The 23,785-nt window shown below is 48.4% G+C and overlaps 1 long non-coding RNA gene across 3 annotated transcripts in view; it reads left to right on the forward strand.

Moving 5' to 3' along the window:
* LOC137461973 (uncharacterized) overlaps nucleotides 1-23,785 on the forward strand; it is a 71,181-nt gene that overhangs the window by 32,298 nt on the left and 15,098 nt on the right. The window contains exons 1-2 of one of the 3 annotated variants that reach the window (XR_010993549.1): nucleotides 2,503-3,610; nucleotides 5,103-5,200. This is a non-coding gene — a long non-coding RNA (uncharacterized lncRNA). Of the gene's footprint in view, nucleotides 1-2,502; nucleotides 3,611-4,947; nucleotides 5,201-23,785 lie in introns of those variants that run through there. The other 2 variants (XR_010993548.1, XR_010993547.1) reach the window with 2 other exon arrangements.

A 23,785-nucleotide genomic window follows, 5' to 3' on the forward strand; every position in this document is an offset into this window, starting at 1 on the left:
ATTAGCTTTGTCCAGAGATATTTTGCATTAACATTAAGGAGAAATATCAACAACATCAGATATGACAAAACTGGAAAGTTTTCATCCAAAGATTAAATTTTCTGGAGGCTGTGAAAAGTGTTAAAACCCAAGAATGAAGCCGTGACTGCCTTTCTGGCTCTATTAGATATAACATTGCCAACCTGCATGATAGCACTGCAAGTGTCTCTAAAATTAGTATTTTTCTTAAAACTTTGCCTTCTGCAGCCAAATAAAAAGCACCTATTAAAGAATTATGATTATTAAGCCAGTCTCATGATTTCTGTAGCCTGATATTTTAAAGATTGTTGAATTGTTTACCCTCTTTGGCAATCCTGTAGGTGCCAGAATACAGCTGGAACTTCACACAAACCTCCAAGCATGAGGACATGTGAGTATTGGGTGTGCTGAGATGCTGCCCATGGACATTATTTTGTCCGGGAGTTGTTTCCCCAATAACCTGAGATACTGAAGTTTTGTGAACTCCAAGATTTTACTTGAAAATAAAAATCCTTTTCTAATCCTCCCTGTTGCAGAGTAAAAGAGTTGACAGACTGTTTTGAAAGCAGTTTAAGTACCACAAAAGCAGAAGGCCTATCAACCAGATTAACAAAGGCAATATTTAAATAAGATTGCAAGTATTTTGAAGTCTAATCATGTTCTGTGACTAACTTGACTATGGCTGGGTTGAAGGTGATGTGAGCAAAGGAAAACCCATCATTTTCTCTGCAGCTTAACTCTGCCTCTGCATCTTGTACATTAAAAAAAACCACCTTTGTGGCACCTTTCTAAAGGGGTTTCCAGGACTGAGGGCCAAGTGCATTCTTGGAAAGGACAGAGAAATTTTAATTTGGGTACATAGTGAAATGCACAAGGTAAAAGGTGTGGATGGAGAAGTTACCTGGTGTAATGCAAACTCTAAAGGAACAAAAAGGACCAAGTGTTTGCCAAGACCTGGGGAAAGATCTGGAGCACAAATCTGATGAGGAGCAACAGGGGAAGATGAGGAGGGTTCAGCCTGGAAAAAAGGACGCTCGGGGGGACCTTCTCCCTCTTCACAACTTCCTAACAGGAGAGTACAGTTAGGAGGTGGGGATCGGGTTCTTCTCCCAGTGAACAAACAGGACAAGAGGAAATGGCCTCAAGTTGCACTAGGGAACATTTAGATTGGATAGTAAAAAAAAAAAAAAAAAAATTCTTCACTGAAAGATGGTCAGGCACTGGCACAGGCTGCCCAGGGCAGTGGTGGAATCACCATCCCTGGAAGTGTTAAAAAAATGGCAGTTGTGATGCTTAGGGATATGGTTTAAAGGTGAACATGGGTGAAGGTGCTGGATTAATGGTCGGACTCAATGATCTTTGAGACCTTTTCCAGCCTTAATGATCCCATGATACAAAGCAGGCCTTCTGGCTTCTCTGAGATTCTGCATTCATGTCTTGCCCCTCCTGCTCTATGTCTTCTCAGCCTGACACCATGGCAGTGATGTTCGCTGGCTCTGAAGGGCAGTGCAGGTTATAATAGGTGTTTGGAAACACTGTTGGAGCGGTTTGCTGGAACCCCAGCACTGCTGCTGGGAGGCTTTTGACTCTGAGGCTCCAGTTGGAGTTGCAGACATTAGGGTCAAGAGGAGGTCGAGTTAAAAATACAGGATGCAAGCACACAGCCCAGACAGGCTCCATCTGACACTCAGGATGACTTGGCTGCTCCCAGACACTTGACCTTGCCCAGATACATGGTGGGTACACTTGACAGCCACTGCAGCTGCTGGTGCCATGCTGTGAGTCTGACTACTCGGTTTGGCCCCAAGGAGATCTCTTAACACTCCCAGACCAGGTATTTGCATCCATTGCCCCACCAATACCCCCACAGACACTTTTACATGAAGCCCAGTGGAAACTCAGTGAGGAAGAGAGGGAGGTGAAGGACTTAGCAGGAAGAGCAGCAGTTCTGGGAGCTGCCATATGGGCAGCACAGGGAGGTCTTTGATGCTGAGGTGATGAGGAGCTGAATTAGGACATCCAGGACAGACAAACCTTGGGGAGAAGGTGGCATAACACCCTCCTGGGTACTTTGGACTGGAAAGACTGAGAGAAGAGTGGATGAGGACTGAGTTCAATGTCCTCACCTTATACCTGTCTGCCCCCTTTTTAGGACATGATCCTTGATATTTAGAATTTACTCAGAGCTCAGACTCTGAAGAAGGGCTTAAGCCAGTGGCAACTAATTCCAACAGCTAGTCAAGAACTTGTAAAAATGCACATGACAAGAGGGAGCCTCAGAGAAGGTGGGACTCAGTGTGTAACTCTCTGCCTGCCCATATTCCAGTTTGGAGAGGATTGGAGTAGGGAGCTATAAAAGCCAAGTTCCAGGTCTTTCAGGAGACAAATGCACATTTATTTAAGGACTCAGACAAGGAAAAAGAGAAAAAAAAAAAAAACAAATATGGAAGACCATGCACATCTCTGTGGCATCTCTGACTCTTGCATCAATTGTAGAGCCCTCCAATGGTTTCCAAAGCCAGATTTTCATTCCCTGACTGAAAGCGGCTGTGGTTTAACTGAAAATGATCTTCAGATACTCAGTGTATGCAGACATGCAGCCTGGGAAAGTGCAGCTAGGGCAGTGAATGTCTGTCAGAGGCCAGAAGAACTTTAAATACAGGCTTCCCTAACTGTTGCCTCTGGATTTTGCTTCTCCTTTCAAAATCAGGACATGAAAATCCTTAAGTGTCTCCTGGCAGGATGATTACTGTGAAGTGTCTTTGGGCTGCTGTGGAGGGCAAAAATCAATGTGTCTCAGAGGCTGCAGGACCTTGCCCTGCAATTAATGCTGCTGGGAGCAGGAGGGGAAGGTTCAGACTGAGGCACTGGTGGATCCTGGAGTGATGCAGTTCAGTTTGGAAATGAGGAATTCAGAGGTTAGTGGTGGCAAAGATCAATGAAAACGTTGTCAAACAGGAGCTGATCCATAAAACAAACTGCTGCCACTCAGTACAGAGGTTGTGCTGGGACCTCCTAAAGAGACAGCGAAGAATGGAGCCAGACATCTGACTGGTCTGTGTTATGAATGACCAGTGCCTCGACCCTCTTGCTTTTGAGTGCTGGTGAATCAGAGAACCCTCTGATGGCCATAATGGAGCTGCATTGGTTTACTGGTTAAGATCCACAGTTCCCAGCAGGAGTAAAAAGAAGCTGGTCTCTACTCTAGCTGTCTGGGAAAAAAATTAGAAAACTGTTTTAAATCAACTAGGATCAATAAAATAAACAAAACAGGAGAATGAAGGAGAGGGGTAGGACATGCGAGAGAAGACTTTGCACAGTCTCTTGTATGAGCCCAGCCACGTGGGAATGAAGACTTGCAGATGAAGGGTGCCCAATGGCTGAGGTATCCATCATAGACTGCTGTGGTTCAGCTGTGATGAAGTTTTGCACAAGTGCATGAAGGAGTTTGAAGAAGGCCCCTGTAGTGCCAGAGGCTTGCAGACTTTTTGAACTGACAGTGTCATGCCCAGTCCTGCAGGGTACAGAGGAAAGGGTTAATGCCTGCCAGAACTCAGTTGTGTTGGGAATGAAATAGAAAATCTGAAAGCAGGTCAGTACCTCAGCTGCTTCTGAATTCTCATTAATTTGCATTCCCTTCTCATTTATTAATGGTCTGACTCACACTGTATTTGCTTTCCCTTTGCTGCAATTTGCAAAATTCCTTCTTATTCCCAGTAGCCTTCTTGGCAGTGTTATTTTTCTCTGTTTTCCCCTGGCCTTTATCATTTCCTTGCAGGTCTTAGCTGAGTTTGCATATTCTTGTTCAGTTCCCCTGACTATTTCTTTTCAGCCTTTTTCTTTTTTATCTTCAGGCCTCTTAAAACATCCCTTGGGGCTAGGGAGCAGCTGGGATTATCCTGCCACCCATCATGCCCCTGAAGGGGATTTTAATAGCTCCCTTGGCCCTCCATTCCCTTTTTCGTTCCAGTTCCATGCGAACACTCAGATGGCCTTCCAAAGGTTTGGAATCTCCCAGGGCTTGGAGAAACCCGGGTTTCTCAGATGGGAACCACAGTCCTGTGTGATCAGTGGATCCTGTGGTGTTGCTGCTGTTCTTCACTGCTGTCTGCTCCCAAATGCTCCATGGGTTGGCTATTGCACTGGACAGGCTGGTTTCTTCTCCTGTGCTCTGGCCAACACTGATCATATCAAAGGTCTAGTGGTTAACAGCTTCCTCCCGAGGCAGTGAAGGGGCAAGCACAAATCTCTGCTTGCTAGATCCCAGAGATAGGGAATGGTACGAACTTGTGTCAGGGGAGATTTACGCTGGATATTAAGAAAAAAATCCTTCTCCCAGAGGGTGGTGGAGCACTGAACAGGCTCCCCAGGGAATGGGCAAGGCCTCAAGGCTGCCAGAGCTTCAGAAGCATTTGGACACTGCTCATTTACCTCAGTCCCAGTCTCAGCAGTCACACAGACAGCAGGATCTGGCTTTGTGAGCCCATTGGGAAGGCTCTGTTTGGCTGTATGAGCCCACCATGAGGGTCTGTGGCAGGATGAGCCTTTGGGGGCTCTACAGGTTTGTTTTCCCAGAAGCTGAAGAGCATGTCATGCTTGGTGGGTGTTCCGCCTTGGTGAGGTGAGACGAGTGTTTCTGTAGGTGCCAGCCTTGCCAGGGCTTCCAGGGCACTCCACCTCATACTTCCCCAAATTCACCCACAAGAGGGAGGCAGTGGCTTGTGGTGGCAGCTGCCAGTATTGTGGGAGTCACGGGTGGTCATCGTGGGGGCCCAGACACAAAGCCTGGGCTATGTCATGGCCTGGGGGCCATGTGCACCCTGCATCACACACCTGCATCACCAGAACCCAGGCACTGGGATGGGATGGGATGGGATGGGATGGGATGGGATGGGATGGGAGGGGATGGGAGGGGAGGGGAGGGGAGGGGATGGTTGAGGTACATTCATGGCACATCTTGTCCTGCAAGGGAAGAGCCAAGGGATATCATGGTCTTGCCTTGATGGCATTTATTTGTGTCAATAAGTGGAAAGATGTTGATGAAAGACATTTTTGATCTGAGTGAGATTTCTGTCTTCTGCTAGGGCTAGGAGAGACATATCATGGTGCTGTGCCTGTTAGCAGAAGACTGCCCCTTCCCTGTGACATGCGTGGTCCTGTTGCCAGCAGAAGGTGGGAGCTGGTAGGTACTGTCCTTGACAACCCTCATCCCTTTCCCTTGGTCCAGAAAGAGTGTGGAGCCTCTCTCATTTGGGATATTCCAGAACCATTTGAACACAATCCTCTGCCATGGGCTCTAGGATGACACTGCTGAGGCAGGGAGGTGGGACTCCATGACCCCACTGTGGTCCCTTTCAACCTGACCCAACCTGTGATTATCTCTTCCAACCTCCAAATCTTTCCAAACAATCTGCCTACCGTGGAGCAAAGGGGCCCAAAGGGAAAGGCTGAGGGACTCCTTGGTATATGTACCAAGCTGATCCTTACAACTGATGCTGTTCCATGGACCTATGGAGGGTAGAAGAGTCCTGTAGGTGCAGAAACTCTGCTCCACAGTCATGGGTCCAAGACAATAGCTCTGTTTCCAAATATTCCTTGGACCCAGCTCCAGGCAGACAGGCTCCAGTGACAGCTTTGCCCCCATGAAACTTGCCAAGATTGAGGGCCTGTTGAGGTAGTGCGGTTATCTCTGTTCAACCCAGGTGGATCATCCTTTGTTTTGATATCAAAATAACAGGTTCATCACACATAATTTACTCAAGTGCTACCTGGAAAACTTCAAATGTAAGCAAGCCCCTTTGGGAAGTTCAAGAGAAGTTCATAGCAGCCAGGGATTTTTGTCCCAGACCCTGAATCTTTCTATTGCTCAGAAGAAACCCTGCTCTTTGGGCTGGGCAGCACAGCTGTGATGGCTACCACAGACAGAGTCAAAACTTGAAACTGCTGTCAGATGGACCATCCCGGATTGTGCCTCCCAGCCGGCAGTGGGCTCTGGGGTCGCCCATGCCAAATAAGCAGTTCATTTTTCCATGCAGAGTGGCCTCACTCTAGCAAGGGCATGGAGACTTCTTGCCATGGAGAACTGTGACTCCAACAAAGGCTTCCTTTCTCTCAACAGTCACACAATTGTTGGAGTTAAATAAATCTGTCAAGCACAAAGCAAACTGTGTTAAACAGCGTCCTCTCCCACTCCAGCAGGATAATAGCTGAGTGCTTTGGAAAGTTTATAAAAGCCATTTTTCATTCACTTGTTTTCACTCTTCCCTCCTTTTGCATCCTCATTGCACTCATTCATTCAGGGGCTTGCACAGAGACCTGAATTTTTAACAGGAACAAAAAAGCATAAGGGGAATAAACCCAGTGTTAAAATTCATTCAGAGCTTCTATTATTTGGGACCAAAAGGGGCAGGTTCCTTGCAGGTCCCTTGCAGGTCACTTTTAAATGTGTCTGTCTAGAGGCAAAGAGATTCAAGGTGCATTTATCATCCTTTTTGTCATCCACAGCAACCCAGGGATTTTTTCCTGCTTTGTGTTGTGGTGACTGGTACAAATATGACTGGACTTTGCCACTGTGTGAGGAAGGAAGGCTCTCCTCGGCCTCACACATCAGAATATGGCTGAAGAGCTGCATACTGCTGTCACAGCATTGGTGGTGACATGCAAGGTGGGAGGGACCTGGGATGAGCTGTTCCAAAACTCACCTGGGCTGCGGGACAGTGAAACCTGGGCAGGGGTTGCAGCAGCCAGCTGGAACTTTTATGCATAGTAATTCACCAAAAATGAGGTTTCAACAGGACCAAAAGGAGCTTCAAGTTCAGGTTTCAGTCATTTGGAGTTATGTGAAAGTGTCAGTATAGTCCTGCTAGATGTTTTCAAGGTAAAAGGTATCATTTCAGAAGTGCTGGAGTATTTCATTGGACAGCCTTGAAATGAAACTTGTTTCCTATTTTCATAGGGCATTTTTATTTAAAGACTGATCCAAAGCAGGAGAATACGATGCTAAACAAAAACATTGGATGTCCCAAAGGGTTTCTTTTGGGTCAAGGGGACAAATGACTGCAGAGAAACCTCTTGCGATGGTTGTGATCCCTGGGCTTGGTCCCCAGCCCCAGGGAGTCTGACCCAAATTTAGGCTGAACTTGGGCAGAAGCAACTGATGCAGAAGATCAGCAGAGCCATGACAAACTTCAGGACTGGACAGCTGGTGAGAAGAGGGAGCCATGGGAGAGAGCATGGATGGGGGAGAGGAAAAGGGAGGGCAGCATGTGGGTGATGGCAGAGGACAAGAAGGAGAAGTGGAAGAGGCAGAGCTTTTGCCTAGCTTCCAGTGGTGCAAGGGAGGACATGATGGGAGAGCAAAAGGCAAAGCCCAGAGTAAGGCAAACTGAGGCATGGGTTGGAAGGAGAGATGGATGCTTTAGCGTTCCTTCACTATTACCACTTGGGGTTTTGCTGGAAAAGGGACCCCGTGGCCCATCTAGGGGTGAGATCCGTAAGGCTGGTTCAGCTTCACTGGGGTTCAGGACGGGACATCAGTGTTGGGCAAACTGTGGAGGGAGCAGCCAGACTGTATGACCCAGTGGCTGTGTCCCTGGTGAGTTGTTGAGACAGGCAGGATCTGTCTGTCCACTAGGACAGAGAAGAAGTCATGTAGTGGTATCTTCCTATAGTTCAATGTTTCCAAGTCTTCATACCCTTGTACATTTCAGGACACTGATGTAGGAGGGGGTCTTTCTCCTCTTTGGCATATCTGGCTGGTGGCTGCTTAGCCTTCTCTTCTCTCACCCCACTAAATACAGTCTGGATTGTGTCTTACTCCCATGGTATCCCTTAGACTGCTGGTGTCACTTCCCATACTGAGCAGCGAGGCCAACACTGTCATCTATCAATCAACAGTATTCCCTTAGCTCCACATCCTGCCTGGTGCCGTTTAGGTCCCCCCATCTCTTTCCAAACAGGTGGCTTTGAATTAATGAGGTCTAGGGATAGTTAGAGAGTTATAAATATCTTTTGAGATGATGAATTTTAATCAGGAGTCCCTAATGAGCACAAGATGAAATCAGGAATGAGAATGATGGTCCTCCAATGGATCTTCATTAACAATTCAAATGACTGAGGTCTTAATTAAAGGGCTTGTGATTTAGCTGAGGGATTACAGATTGCCCAGGGGGAGAAATCAAAGACTTCAACCCCCTTTTTTTTTACAGAAGGTAATGAGCTTTTAAATTACATTTTTTTAAGGGAAAAAAAATAACAAGGCCTTGTTGTTTTATCTGGCTTCTTTGCTAATTTAAATGGTGGTCAGATCTTGAAGTGTGCAACCTTTGCCTGACAGCCCGCCCCAATCTCCTGCAAGTACCCACATTGCTCCTGTCACTGCCTCACCTCCACGTTCCACTTAACACTTACCCTTGGACATAGACAGCATATGGGTACCCATGTTCCTCTTGGGGAATGCTCCAGGGTTCCCTGATCCCAGGGAAATGTCAGTAGGAAGACAGTCAGATGGGTCCAATCTCCCATCAGCTTTATGACTCTCCTTCTTTGCTTAATCGTTCTGAAATGTGTTTTCCTAGAGAAAAATACTGCAAATATTCAGATTGTGTTTGTGAAAAGTTTCAGGTTATAGAAAACCAAGGGGATTTTTACACTTGTGTCGTGGTTTGACATGGAAGTGAATTTTTTTCAGGAAGTTGGGTCGAACCAATCAGTGGTCAGGTTTGGATATTGGCACCTGGAGTGACCACTGAAGGTATGGATATGCCTCTGAGAACACAGGGGGTTAAAAGCAGGAACTCCCAAGAGCTCGCTCTCTTTGGTTCTGGTCAGGGTGCAGTGCAGACCTCCCCTGCCCAGCCATGGGCTGGGTGGGGGAGGGGAAGCCATGAGGCCTGGTCGAGGTGAGCCGAGGGGTAGAAGGACTGGAACCGAGCCAGCTCCTGTGGATGGAAGGGTGGAGAGAAGCGGAGATGCCTTTGTTCTCCCCCCACTCAGAGGGAAGAGACAGAGAGTCCGGACAGCACCTGTAACTTTGCCGGCGGAGGAGAAGGAAGGGTGGGGGGAAGGTGCCCAGCCTTGGCCTTGGGAATCAGCTGCTGGGCAGAGATATCAGCCTTCCAGGGAGTCTGAGCTTTTAACCCTTTCCTGAGAAATGAGGGCTTTGTAAAATATTACTCCTTCTTGATTTGACGTAGAAGAGAGAGAGTCTGGGATCCGAGATGATGGAAGAAGAAATTCTTGAGTTGGAAGGAGATGATGGAGTGGCTTGTGGCTGGACTTTTCTTGTTAGCCATAGACTGAACCAAATTCTCCTGCAACAGAGACTGCATTTAGAGTGATGCGGTGGTGGGCCAAGAGACCTGTTTCAGTGATTACCAACAGAGGAGTGGAGAGAACAGAGGAAAGTTGAAGAGGGTGTGGAGAGGCCCTCTGTCTTCAGAGAAGAAGAAGAGAGGCAGAAGATCTCTGTTCTTGGACCCTCGGCCCCAGGGGAAAATGGGGGGGACTATTGTCCCAAAAAGGAGAAGCTGTTGGACCCTCGGCCACAGGGGGAAATGGGGGGGACTGTAGTCCCGAGATGAGAAACTGAACTATTGTTTTTTCTTTGGTCCTTGGCAAAGCATCCTTAAAGGAGCCCTATGAGCAGTCTGTCCATGCACGGTGGTGAGAGCACTGTGACATGGAAAGGAGAGTGTCACCATGGCAGATTTTCTCCGGGCGGTTGCCATGTGTGACATGGAAACACAAGGGTGGCAATTGTGTTTCCTGGGGATCTGTGGCACAGGAGAGACTCCTATCTCCCTTGATAGACTGAGTATTGATTATCTGAAGGGTGGCAACTTGATCAGGATCCTGGGTGGTGTCTCACTGTGGTTTCATTTGGAAATTGGGTGGAGGAGGAGGAGTTGTTTGGAAGGTCTTCATCCTGGATTTAATGTCTGTGGTTTTTATAGTGGTAGTAGTTTAATAAAGTTTTTTTTTCCTTTGTTATCAAGCTTGGGCCTGCTCTTCTCTGTTCCTGATCACATCTCACAGCAATTATTTGGAAAAGTGCATTTTCATGGGGGCGCTGGCATTGCGCCAGTGTCAAACCATGACAACTTGTAATACGTTTTCATGATCTATTTCAGGCCCGTTGCCTTTGGCACACAAGGCTCCAGGCAGCAGGTTTTCCTCCTAGGGAGGTGTTGATGTCTGCAACACCTAACCCAGCAGCTGTCCCTTCCTAGGACAGAATGACCCTCTTGTCTCTGTTCCTCTGTTCCGATTAAATGGCAGCTACAGTCCCGTTGGAGTGATGAATGTGGTCTTGTTGAGGTGGTGATCCTGTACAAAGGTCCGGTCCTTCCCTGGAGGTCCAATGGTGGTTATCACCTCTTGTCCTCTGGGAATCCAGTGGTAGTGCCCCCATGGATTTCCATGTCTCAGATTATATATAGGCAGGAATGTTTAGTTCCTCCCACAGGGCGAGGCATCTCACCATGGGATGGTATCATTCCATGAGTCCTTCTGTGAGACCTTGACAGACCATTAGCAGAGATGGCTCCCCCCAGGGTGGCTGCTGCTTCCCAGGAGGGAGTTATCAGGGCTGAATCATGAAGAAGATAAGAACACTGCTCCACTCATTTTAACAGCTCATGTAGATGGTAGTAGAATAGGTACTTTTGGTTACACCTTACATTATAACCCAAGACACACCAACACAGCACCTCATCTAGGCAGTGTCTCTCCTGAGGCTGGGTCACCTGGGTGTTAGGGTGACACCCAAAAGCAGGTGCTGTTAATTCCCCAGAGTGACCCCTGTTAGTGGCAGGGTCTGCCTGTGGCTGCTGTCTCTGTCACATCTCAGGGACACAAGTCGGGAGGGGATGCTCAGAGGTGGTTGCTTGAGAGAGCCCCCCCCCCCAAGGCAGAGAAGAGGTTTCAGACCCTGGGGCAAAGATGAGTGCTCAGACCTCTTGGTCCAGTGCTTCTTTGCAAGAAGGGGTGGCACAGAGAGGGAGAGAGATGGGGGATGTTTAAGAGGGGTGGGTGGAAAGAGATGCCCAGTTACAGTAGAAGCCTCCAAAATCTGGGGCTGGGGCTGACTCCTGGCTCTAAAGAGGACCATGAGCAGGTCCTGGAGGGAAGGACAGTCTCATGCTGTACTTCATACAAGATGTATCTCCATTCCTGACAGCTCCTGAATCTCTGCTGCTCCCCCAGAAAGAAGCTGAAGCAGGGCTCCCTGCAGGGGTAGTTTGAGAAATCTGACTGAAGAACCATTCATTTAGGAAGAGCAGAAAGACTAGAGATGGAATTCCTGGTGTGTTGTGCCTAGAGGAACAGTGTCTATGGGGATCCTTTGTTGGTTAAGATCTGAACTTCCCCATGCCCACAGGCATGTGTGAAGGAACATCCTCCACCCTTCTCCCAAAAATATCTCAAGACCATCAACCCAGGAACTGCACTAGATGTTTGGAGATAAAGTTGGACAAGGTTTTAGAGGGCTGAGTGAGATACACAGAGGCACTGCATTTCCTGATGCAGAGTGCTATCCCATAACCTCTTCTGCATTGGGAAAATGGATGGATGCACTTGGAAAGTAAAGCAGGAGTGCATTCCAAAGGGGCTGACCTGGCTGAGTGCAGTCTGCTTTGGAGCTATGAAAAAAGGCAATATAAAATCTGCAAAAGCCCTTGAACTGACTTGCTGAGTACCACCCTGTGCTCCAAGTCAGAGAGCTGGTAGCTCCAGTGAGGACACGAAACTGTGGCTGGGAACAGCCACAGCACACGGCATGCTTACCTTAGAGGGCCCACTTGGGAGCCTGGCATGCCTCCATGGACATGGTGCCTCCAGGCTCAACCATCTTGCACAGGACCCAGGGGTGACACCAGACAAATGCCAGGTCCTGCATGGCTCAAGGTCTAATGATGAAGGGATGGGATGCAGTAGCTCTGAGCACTGGAGCTGGGTACCAACCTGGAACAGGACATGGAGGATTTGGCCCTGTGTGAGAGGCATGAGGATGAAGAAAAACCTGCTACATCTCTATCCCAAATGTACCACAACCCCAGCTGTATCTTGCTTGTCCAATCTTGCTTGCCCAGCAAGCCCAATCTTGGCTTGCCCAGCTGTAGAGATGCTGGAGGGAGAAGCTGACTTTTCTGTGGAGCTAAAGGACCATAAGTGACCCTCAAATTGTGTCCTTTGGGAGGGAGAATCAGCCTATAGGAAGAACAGCAAAAACCTGGTATGCTGAGCCTTGTCTCCAGAGAGATGCTGGAGTTTCTGTGGAGCATTGGCAGCAGCTGGATCATTACACATCTCAGATAACAAAGATCTGGCAGAAGGGTCCAAACTCATCCCCTCATTGGAGACCACTGAGGTTTTGGGGGATTCAGACACCTCCCCTGAAGCAGAACAGCTGGGAAGGGCACAAAACAGTTTTGGTTCTGCAACAGAGGCAGAAGTCTCCCATCTCTTCCCGTGTGGATACTGGGACAGTAATTATCTCAAGATCAGGACTGGTTTTACTGTGCAAAAAGCCTTGGAAATTTGGGGGCTGGAGGGTGTGGGAAGAGTTTCCTAGGGATACAGCAGGAAGGAGGTGAATGGGGCTGATGAAAGGATGGATGAGAAACATTGGCCCCTCCCAGCTGCAGGAAGTTGATGATTTTATCACCCTCTGTGATATTTTCCAAAGTGAAGGAGATTGGCCTTGTCCCAAAAAGCCTGCAGGTGAGGACAAGAGTATGGCAAGGGCTGAGATATGGAATTAGTCAGTACTAATAGACATGTTAATGACTTTTAAGGGAATCCTGTTTTTTCCTCCTCTTGCTCATCTGTTCAAGGCTTGGTAACCATGTGCCCTTTTAAGATCCTTGGAAGGGGCAGCAATCTCCTGCAAGAAGGGGAAAGCTGTCTATGTGATGTTTGTGGACATGGTCCTTGTGGGCACCCTTGATGGGCAACTGGAAATGTTTGCAAACAGGGTGTGAGCCCTGGAAGATGATACCAGAGAAGGTGACCCAGTGTGGGACCTGGAAAGGGGATGCTGGGATCAACCCCGACCCATCTCTAACTTTTTCTGTAAATGAGCCCTCTGTTCATCAGAGCTCCTCTAAAGACACTCCCATGCAATCAGTGTGATGTTTCCCCCAGTGCATCCCCCAGCCACACCCCCACCTGCTTGTCCTGTTGCAGAAACACGTCCTGGGTGGTGCCAGTGGTGTGCCCACTGCCACCTACAGTGACCCCATTGCCATCCCCACAACCTGAGGTGCAAGGGTGACTTCACTGGCGGCCTGGGGCTGACTCAGGAGAGGCAGCAGCTGCAGGTCTGGCTGGGACTTTCACCTATCACTCTGTAACTTCTGACAGAGGCTGGATTTGCTGAAATGTTCACTGGATTTTTTCCAGCCTGCTGGGGCCCATAAATCTTGCTGTGTAGGGGCTGCATCTGCTCCTTTCCCTTGGTGAGCAGGGCTGGTATTTTTCTTGGATGGCGAGACTGGTTGCAAACCTCCTTCCAGCACTTGATGCTCCACCTCGAGCCGCATTCCTGAGCAGTGGTGGAGAACAGATCTGTCTCCACCAATCGGGGACACTGTGGCCTCCAGCTGGCCCTGCTACCCCCCACCTCTCCTGCAGCAAGGTAGGCAGGGGGTGCTGGTCCTTGCCCTGCTCCCACAGAAACCCATTCTGTCCAGTCCTCTATCTGTTTCAGAGCTGGAGAGCCTGGCTGAGCCTCTGTTAGGCTCAGGACTCTAATTACTATCCCTCACTGCTCTTTCTTGGACAGATGGGCCAGAAACAACTCATGAATGCTGAATGTCCTGTTCAGCATGATTCCTGAGGAACTGCCCTGGCTCAGCTGGCAGTATGATGTGGAACACAGCTCAGGCCATTCCATGGGACTCTCTGTGCCTCTCATCTGGAGCTTTGGAGATCTTGCTGCTGACATAGGGAACTCCCACATCCCAAGAAACAATCTGTGATTCCTGACATGGAAGATCTCTCCCACTGCCCTGCATGGGCCATCTTGATCTGCAGGTGGGCAGAGCACCAGCTGCATCCAAAGATCAGCTGGCAAGAAGTAGGCAGATGACTGGGCTGGGGCAGCCTGGCTGGGACAGCTCTGCACGCCCATCATTTCACATTTCTCTCACAGACTGGGATCTGTAGGACCCCAGATTCTTTCCATCTCTTAGTCCTTTACCAGCACCTCAACCACACTCCAAAGCCCACCTTTGAATGAGGAGCTGTGCTCTGGCCCTCATTGTGATACACCAGAGAATTGTGGTGCCACAGAGAGATGCTTCACTACTGAATGAATGTCTTCCTCACTTCTTCTTGGTCACCTCTCACCATAGCCCTCTTGCCCCTATCACCTGGGCAGTTTTCCCTGTCATCAGCGTTCTCCAGATCCCCCATGGTCTCACTGTCAAGTATGTGTGTGTCACAAGAGATGGTGAGCACAGGGATGCTGGGCGAATCTCAGGCTCTTCCTAGGACAACTAGAATGTGCAAAGGGAAGTGTGTGCATGTAAAAGAGGGCACTGAGATGCACCCTTGGGCAGTGTGTGGAAAGTCAACCCTGGAGATCTCTTCCTTTGCTGGAATTGTGTTACATGCCGGACTGTAATTAGCCTCTGGCTGTCCTTGCAGAATGAGCAATTGTTTCAGTGATCTGCCATAGCAGAGTTATGGGTATGTCAGGCTGGCACAGGGGGGCTGTAAAACCAGATCTGCCTGAACTACAGCCATTGTTTGTCAGAAGGACCTGGCCAGAGAAAAAGGGATTTATTTGCTTCTTCCTTTATCCCATTCTCACAGGCAGAATGTCGACTCTCTTGCAACCTGCCCCAGAAGGAGAAGGTAACCCAGATTAATAGATTCCTTTGGGGTGGATTAGAGTGAAAGAACACTGAATGATCAGTGCTTATACATACTTATATAATATGTGGGGTTTTTTTTAGAATAGTTTGGTTTCAATGGAAAATGGCTATGAAGCTGATTTGGTTATTATCTATAGTAACAAGAAAGCATAAAAATAACACTTGCGAAGATATATAAGGGAAAAGAAAAAGATGGCATAAGGACAAATGCTTATATAGTTGTAACCCTCCAGTGGGTCCACTGACAAAACCTGGTTGTTGCAATTTCAATGTAAATTGGTTGAAATGACGTTCACAGTCTTGATCTGTCAAGGATGGAGGAAGCCTGCAAAATGCAATATTGAATGGGTTAATATATGCTCAGGCTCGATGGGAACAGCCAGGTACCTCCCCCTTGGTCAGAAAGTTCTATGCTGTATGACTTAACAGGTAGATCAGGGGAACTTTGAGCGTCTTTGATGGCTTATGACACCTTTCAAGACGTGACAGCTGCTTCTCTTGTCATTTTAGCTGAGCCAATTATGGACCATCAGAAAGGGAATAATAACTTCAGATTTATATGTGAATGTCCCCAGTACTTCCCTGGAAGGGAGTTTTCACACCTGAGCCAATTATGTAAGGGAGGACATGATAAAAAGAAATATCCTGCCTCGAAAAATCTGCTCCTTATTGGCCTCTTCCCTTATCTGTCGCAGAGCCCATCATCCCCTTGGGATATATGTGGTGTGTGTGCACCCCTTCTGCCCCTGGGCGGTTACTTTGGGCATCGTCAGCAAAGCACTTGCTGCTTTTGCAAGTGGCCAATTGTTTTGAGTCATTAAACATTAACATTCCAGTCTCTCACAGGCTCTTCGGGGAGTCTGTCCCTGCTGTTGCCAAAAGCAGCATTTCACACCCTGTTCAGTTCTATTCCCTGATGCTCCTTACTCAGCATCATGCTTACACGGCTATCCTGAAAACCTGAACGTTTTAGCCCCAGAACAGCCCGCATTTTTCTGCTATTGCACAGGGACAAGTCAGGAGAGTTTTCTGCTGATGTCACATGTCTCTGTTCTCCTGGCCTCCTCTGCATGGAGATGGTCTGCCTCTGCAGTGGTTTGACTGGGTAAATATCCCACAGTTTGCCCAATTTTTTCTGCTCTGTTTGTTTCCAAGGATATGTCATTGGAGGTGTTTGATGTACAGCTGTAGCTATGCATCATCTCCAGCAGTGTGACTTTTGTGGCTTTCCGACCAACCATTACCCATTACCCATTAAACATTGTATGCCAGGAAAAGGTCATGTAACAGCTCTGCAGGGAACACACCTTGTTTCCCAGCTCCTCCTGTAAAATGTCAAGTATCTTACAAATGAATCAAGGTTTTGGGATGAAACTCCATTCAAATTTAAAAGTGCATTCCCTTGAGCTCCTCAATTTGACCTGAAAAATTCAGCCAAGTTCCTGGTCCTGGTGCACTGCAGAGACCTGGTGAGACCTTCCAGCTCCTGCCACTTTCTGCCCACATCTGTCCCCCTGTATCTGACCCTATTGATGCTGGTGCACTGGGCCACCACTGTGTGCCAGTTTGGATGCCCAGTGGATGACAGCATCTGGTCTTATGGTAAGTGACTCCTTTGGGCCTTAATACCATTTCTACTCTAGCTATGTTATTAGTCCCCAGTTTTGATGGATGGGCTTGTTAACTTTATGTTACTCATGAAACATCTTTCTTTTGTATTTTCTGATTTTAAAAATCTCTCAGTTTCATCTTTATGGGAAATACAGCACTAATTGCTGGGCTGCGGCTTCATTTAAGCTCTTTGGCCTAAATGCAAAAATAGCAAAATAAAAACTAAGCATGGTTTATTTTTGAAACCAGAGCTACCTGCCCACCATGTTTCCTGTAATGTGGAATGATGCTCTGCTCAAGTGTTGGTTGTCTGTCCCCAAGCCCCTGCTTGTCTGGGGACTGCCAGCACACCAGGGTGCTCTTTGCCTCTGGGAATATTTTGTGGTCTAGTAGTCACAAGGGTTGGATTCAACAAAAGGCTTTTGGTTGATGTGTGTTTGTGATGTCCCCATCTGCTCTGTTGAGTACCCAGCATGTGAACATCTGCAGTTGAGTGTCTCACCACAGCTGAGTTTGACCAAAGGCCACAGAAACTCTGTTTTACCCACCACTGAGCAGTGGTGACACTGCTCAGTTTGTGCATGAGAGGCTACTGGTTGGAGCCATTGGCCTGTCACTAGAAGATGGGCTTTCCAGGCTGCTGGCACCAGAAGAAACACTTTGGAAGGTCCTCCCATACAGCTTACACAGCTTTCTGGGAAGCTTTCTTGAAGAGAAGTAAAAACTAATGGAGGCCCTGGATCCCTGGAGGTGTCCAATGCCAGGTTGGAAAGGGCTTGGAGCCACCTGGGATAGTGGAAGGTGTCCCTGCCCATGGCAGGGGGTGGGACTGGATGGGCTTTAAAGCCCCTACCAACCTGAACCATTCTAAGATTCTCTGATCCTACGAAAAATGAGGACCCTTGACTAAGGAGGTCAAGGAACTTGACTGATCCCAAAGTGAGAACCTGTGTGCTCCAAAGGGATGCAGCCCTCCCTGACTGAATGAGAAAGGATGGGTCCCTATGCCTCAGCTCTGATCAGTCTCCTCATGGTTTGGCCAATAGTTCTGGGACCAGCTGAGACACAACTCCAGCACTGTCCTGCCTGTCCTCCAACTGTGCCCCAGCACCACATGCTACCAACCTGAGTCCAGTCCCATGTGTCATGCATGGGATATACAGGGGTCCAAGTCTGCTCCTAGAGCAGAGACCTCCCTTTGGACTCTTCCTGGTGGATCAGACAGAGATAGTAAGTCTTCCAGAAGAACAGATTCATCTCATGCTCAGCTCCAGCTGGATGACCAAGGCAGGGGAGCTGTAGGTGAGTGTGTGTCTAAGGATACTGAGGCTGGAGGGTTTGAGGGGGCTGGATTAAAGTGTACACCCAGACTGGTTCTTCAGAGTGGCTGGAAGTGGTGTCTGGTGTTTGCTTCCTTTCTTTCATCACTTTCAGATCCAAAGAAACAGCTGAAACCTCTGGAAACAGCAAACTTAAAAGGAGAAAAAATAAAAAAAAAACAACCCTAAAACTAAAGTTCAAGGGATCTTGAAGGGCTTTATCTTCCAAGAATCTGGGTTTATTTTTGGGAAGGCAGATGGAGCAGAGAAGCAAAAGGCAGCAGATAGCCTCTGCTTCTGGTCTCATTGGACTGTGGGTGCTGTAAGGCCAGGCCATATCTTGGATCCAGCTGGGCAGATCCCAGGCTGTGGAGAGCCAAGACTCAGATTTATTTCTGCAGTTTCCCATTATCTGAATGTCCTGCTGGAACACCACCAGAACACGGTGCTGGGAGTTTTGTAACACTATTTTCTACGGCAGTGCATGGAGCCTGCACATCCCACACCCACCCCAGCTTCCTGCCTCAGTGTCAGATGAGGCCAAAGGGGTATTGCCTGTCCTGCAGCACCCCGGATATTCCTATTCAAGATAAATGGAAGCTACCCCCAGTGTCACTGAGAGCTGAGAGATAGTGGGATGCTGGCCCTGCAAGATGGGATGTGTTCCAGCTTCATTCCTTTTTCCTAGGGTGTATGTTTAGATCGAGCAGCATGATTTGACCCTGGCTACAACTTTGACTTTCAGCTCTGTGAAGGTTCTTCCTTGCCTCTCCAGAAATATTTCTCCAGCAGGGAGCCAGGATCTAGTTACAAATTACAAAATAAGGCAAATTGCCACCCATTTGCCCCAAAATCAAAGCTGCAACAGTGAGAGACATTAGAAACGTCTCACCTTGGGGCAAATTGAGTCAGAATGGCTAGCAAAGGGTCAACTCCCACCTGCATTTGAGCTAAAGGCAGAGGTGTGATGTGTTCTCCTGCAAAATACAGCATCACTTAGTGCAGGACCCTTTCCACAGGGCTGCTCAGCATAGCACTGCTGCCATGGCTAGGTGTGAAAAAAATCACCTGGCTAGCCAGGAAAAGCCCATGTAGGTCTTCCTGTAACATTTGCAGGTAGAAGAGCTGGGCAGCAACTGCCATCTAAGGAGAGGATTTCTGCACATCTGCAAAATAACACTGTCTGCAGCTGAGGGGTTTGTCTGTAAAGGGTTTCTGAGGTGTCAAAAATGGGTTTCTTGAGTGGGTTTCTTTCTCTGTGGGCTTTTGCATGTGACACATTACTCTTTAAGAGCATGACACTGGCTTAAAGAAAAAACAGGTTGCAAGTTGGAAGCTGTCACGCCTCCCTCTGAGCTCCAAAACACTTCAGCAAAGCCTGATGAGGCAAAGGCACCTTGAATCTATCTGGTCCCAGCAGGTCCAGGTGTCTCACTCTTGCCCCAGAAGGAGCATGCTGGCTGCTCCAGGGAGGCTGCTTTGCTGCACAGGGATGCCTGAGACTGGGATACAGGTTGCACAATCGTGCTTGGCAGCTCTGGCTTCAGGGTTGCAAAACACAAAGCTGTCCATGGCAGTCACGCTCCAGCGACTCACCCGAGAGCTGACCTCATTTGCCAGGGCTGCCAGGCTTTCCAAAAGCTGATAACAAGATGCTGATAACAAGGGTTTTAATGATTAAATTGGGAAAGTCCTTATTTCCTACTGAAACTGGGCAAAACCTTTAGCTGCTGCAATGCCCCTGATATTGTGGATGTCAAGGCACATGCGAAGTGCACGTGCATCTAAGCATCTAAGCTGGCATGGAGAGGGAAGGATGGGGAGAGAAAGGATCATTTTTCATTTTTCAATACACTTTTCATTAATAAAGCACCTGTGTGTGTGCACATACAGCTCTGCTGTGGTGGGGAGTGGGGGCTGTGCTGTGTTGGGTGGCTGTGCCAGCTCCTATCCCCAGGCAGGGCTGTCCTGGTCTAATGTGGCCAGGACCAATCCCACACAATTATTAGGAACAAGTCCCGTTCTCCTTGGAAATAAAGGGCCTTCTTTCAAAATATCCCATTTTTATGAAATATTGTTTTTTTTTGTGGCCACATTTGATTAGGATATTTTTTTTAATTATGATTTTTTAAAGTTTTTTTTTTCTTTATTCTGAAGCTGTCCCAGAAAATTCCATCAGAGAGAATGGAAAGAGCATGGAAAGAGCAATGTGTCTTTTGCTATCGTGCACCCAGGCTTGGTGTGATGAGTAACCTTGATTCATTTATCTGCGGCCCTGACACAGGTTGCCCAGGGAAACTGTGGCTGCCCCTTCCCTGGGAGTGTTCAAGGCCAGGTTGGATGGGGCTTGGAGCAACCTGAGATAGTGGAAGGTGTCCCTGCCCATGACAGAGCATAGGAGGAGATAAGTTTTAAGGTTCCTTCCAGCCTAAACCATTTCATGATTCTATATAGCCAGTAATGCTGTAATAGAGCATGGGAAAACCACATGAAAAAGCAAAATCCATCAGAGCCAAAGCATCAGCACCCACCACAGCATGTCCTGCACTCTTGCCTAATGTACAGAAACTAGATTAGGAATATCTCCCAGGAAAGGAAAGTAAGAAAACCTCTTTCTCCTGGGCTCCACACAGGGAGGAGGGATTCTTAAACTGGTATTGGATTGCTTTCCCAAACACATGGCAATGGCCAGGGTCTCCGTGGCATTAAAATTGACCACCTGTTCTTTGCATGGCACAGTTTGTAGGCTGAACTTCAAAGCTGTTTGACTGGGCATTACTAAGTTTCCTAGAAAATTTTAGCATGTGAGCTTGGCACTGGCACCTCATAACAATAAACAAGCTCAGTGCTGGTGCTTTCCATCCCCAACACTGTGAGTGAGAACATCAGGGTTTTCTCTTTCCTGTGAAAAGCCCATAAACCTGCCAGGTAATTAATTTTCTGCTTTTGAGGAGAGCTTAGTCTGGCAAAGAGTTCAAGGCAGGAGCATTAGCAGAGCTCAGCTTCCGCTGAACCCTAGGAGAGATGAATGTACCTTCTCCTAGGGGCCCGTTCATCTGGGAGACATCAGTAAAAGCAAAACAGGCTTCCTAACAGGAATTGCATCCTGAGTCATTACTTTCAGATACTTGAGTGTCAGCCAAGGACATACAGTGAGTGTTTCCCAGTGTGAGCACTGTTGATTTTATTGTCCTGTTATTCCACTGTGCATGAGGTTGCTGCCTGGGGGGTGTCAGGGGAAGGCTGGAGGTTGTTTCTGCCCCTCTCATTGTTGCAGTAGTCATCCTGAGGGAGCAGGGTTACAGCTTTCTCCACATGCTAGGATCACTGACCTGCAGTTTGGTGTGAGTTGATTTGATGAAAGAAAAACACACATTTTGCCAAATCTTTTTGTGCTGATTGCTCTTCACTGACAACCTGTTGCCTGTGCCCCAATCAGCTCCTTGTGCAAGTGGGTTGGCTGGTGGCAGCAGGTCACCATGGAGGGTCTGCTGCATGCTGAGAGCAGGAGCTCTGGGTTCATGGGCAACTGTTTGTGGCTCCTGTGCAAACCCAGGTACTGCTCACAGGTCAGCTGGGCAAAATGGACCACTTAGGTCAGCAGACCAGGCCATGCCTGCCCAGCAGACTGTCCCTGTGGGTCCCTCACTCAGGGCCATGCTGCCTCTTGGCCCCAGAAGTGTGAGCACTAGCCACCTTGCACCTTGGTAGACCTTGCATGGGCTGGGGGCCTCATGCATGATGCAGGATGGGTGCCTTGTTCAGGCCTGGCCTTTTGCTGCTGCTGCTGCAGCAGCGGAAGCACAAGTCAGGGGTTTGTTATGACCCTGCATAACAATGTGGCATATCACCTTGGGGACAAATGCCTGTCTGTGAGGAGTGACTCATTTTCTCTCCATGCTGCTTGTCCCTTCTGTCCTTTCCTTTGCCCCATCCTGCTGAGCCAGGAGTGCAGCAAATGCCTCCGCAGCAGCTTGGTGCATTTTTTCAGGGGCTGGTGGACCACTCCCCCTGCACCGCCCGCTGTGTGTAAGTGTTTTATTGTTTGCCCGTTGAGGTGTGAATGAAGTAATGGGCTTTCTCAGTCACTTCATCCGTCTCCGGCTGACAGCTTTGCTTAGACACATTGTGCTGTGCTGTATAAACCCTGTCACCTTGCCATCTCCAAACAGACAGCTTCCTCTGGGAAACTGTAATCAAGCCCTCCTGAGCACTCAGCTAGCACTGTCCACGGCTCGTAAATCACAGCAACTTTCCTGGAAAATCGTGAAAGGAGACAGACGGACCGACACACACCCAGCCACAGGTCCCATGACTCCCAGGCAGGCGCCACGGGCAGCAGGGCTTTACGGGAAGGAGGGAAGCTTTGGCTGCTGTGGTGATGCCTGGATGGGGCATGAGGACGTCAGCAAGGTGAGGAAATGTCTCTGTTGACCCCAGCACTGCACAAGATCCTGCATCAATTGGCACTGCCATAGCATCTCTCATGTGCCTGAGGTTGGAAGAACCCCTTTTGGGAGCCAGAGCTTGTCCACTGAGTGTGGGGATGCTTGACAGAGTCACTGCATAAACCTCTCAGCACCAGGAGAACAACACATGGGGCTTTTCTGCATCCACCTGGGTTTAAACAGTGTGCCGAGAGGACTGATGGCTGTTCCTGTTAGCAACCCATGCCTCTCCCTCAGTTATTTTGGGAAGGATGCTCAGCCAGATTCAGCTGGGAGATAGTGGAGGGTGACCTGGTCACTGTGATGAGTTGCAACCACTAATCCTGGGGCTGCATAGGCATGGATGTATCCTGGCTGACTGGCTATCCTGATCAGCTGGGGCTGCAGAGAGGGAGCTCATGGTTTTGCCCTGCCAAGTGTTCACTTGGCCAGGGACACTTCAGCTGGAAAAAAGCATCATGCTCTTCTCTCTCATTTTTATCTGCTGGCTTGGGAATTTCAGACACATGGAAACAGAAGCAGGATGGGAATGAGTGTTTCAGCATGGCTGGAGAAGGTCTGCCCTCCTGCTGAAGGGACCAGACTCCCACTTCCTGATGGACCTCTGTTGCCATCAGTTTTGGACAACAACAAGGCTCTATGGACCAAAGTCCTCATTTCATGCCCCCTTTTCCCTGCACTCCATCACCAGGCTATCAAGTCATCCTTTGCTTGAGTGCAAACTTCTGGCAAAGGCTCTGAGATCCACAAAAGAGACCCCCAAGCTGACTATTTTGGAGGAGATGAAGGCGAGTTGCTGGTCCAGCACAGTTGGTGGGGAGGCACAGAGCTGGCCTGGGATCATGGAGCATTAAATACCAGTGAACAGGAAAGGAAACAGGCCTAAGTGGGTTTGGGGGTCTCTATGAAATACAAGAGGACTTTCTGTCCTCTTTTCAGCAGCAGGCTGAGGTTGAGCTGGAGCACAGTGCATTAGCCTGGGATTGGAAGGCTAATGATCACCCACCAGCACTGTCATCCCTCAGTGTGACAGATGCTCACAGATTTTGCTGGCATGGTCCTGGAGGATGGACCAGCGTGGCTGGTGTGTATGTGGGGAGAAGCAGTGAGCCTGGGCCCCAAATTCCCAGCCCAATTCAGGAAACCATCAGCATGATATGCAGCCCTAATTAGGTGAATAATCTTAGTAAAGAATTCAAACATAAATTTGCTCTTGCTGATTTCGGGCTTCACACATGTTCACCAAGTGGACGGGTTCCCCCAGGACCCCGGACTGAGATCTGCACTGTCTCTGATTTATAAGGTCCTCTTGGACATGCTAAATATAGTATTAAGTGTAATAAATGCAGATCACATTCTTGAATATTCTGTGATTTATGCCCAGGCTCCTTCCCCTGAGAGCTGGGCTCATAAATCCTCTGTGCAGATCTGTAGAGAGGAGCACTTTCCTCAGGTGGGTTGGAGAGTTAATAAGCAGGAAGGGACCAGCAAGCATGAAAGGGAACAG

The sequence above is a fragment of the Anomalospiza imberbis genome, chromosome 23 (genome assembly GCF_031753505.1).
Source record: "Anomalospiza imberbis isolate Cuckoo-Finch-1a 21T00152 chromosome 23, ASM3175350v1, whole genome shotgun sequence".
Lineage (NCBI taxonomy): Eukaryota > Metazoa > Chordata > Aves > Passeriformes > Viduidae > Anomalospiza > Anomalospiza imberbis.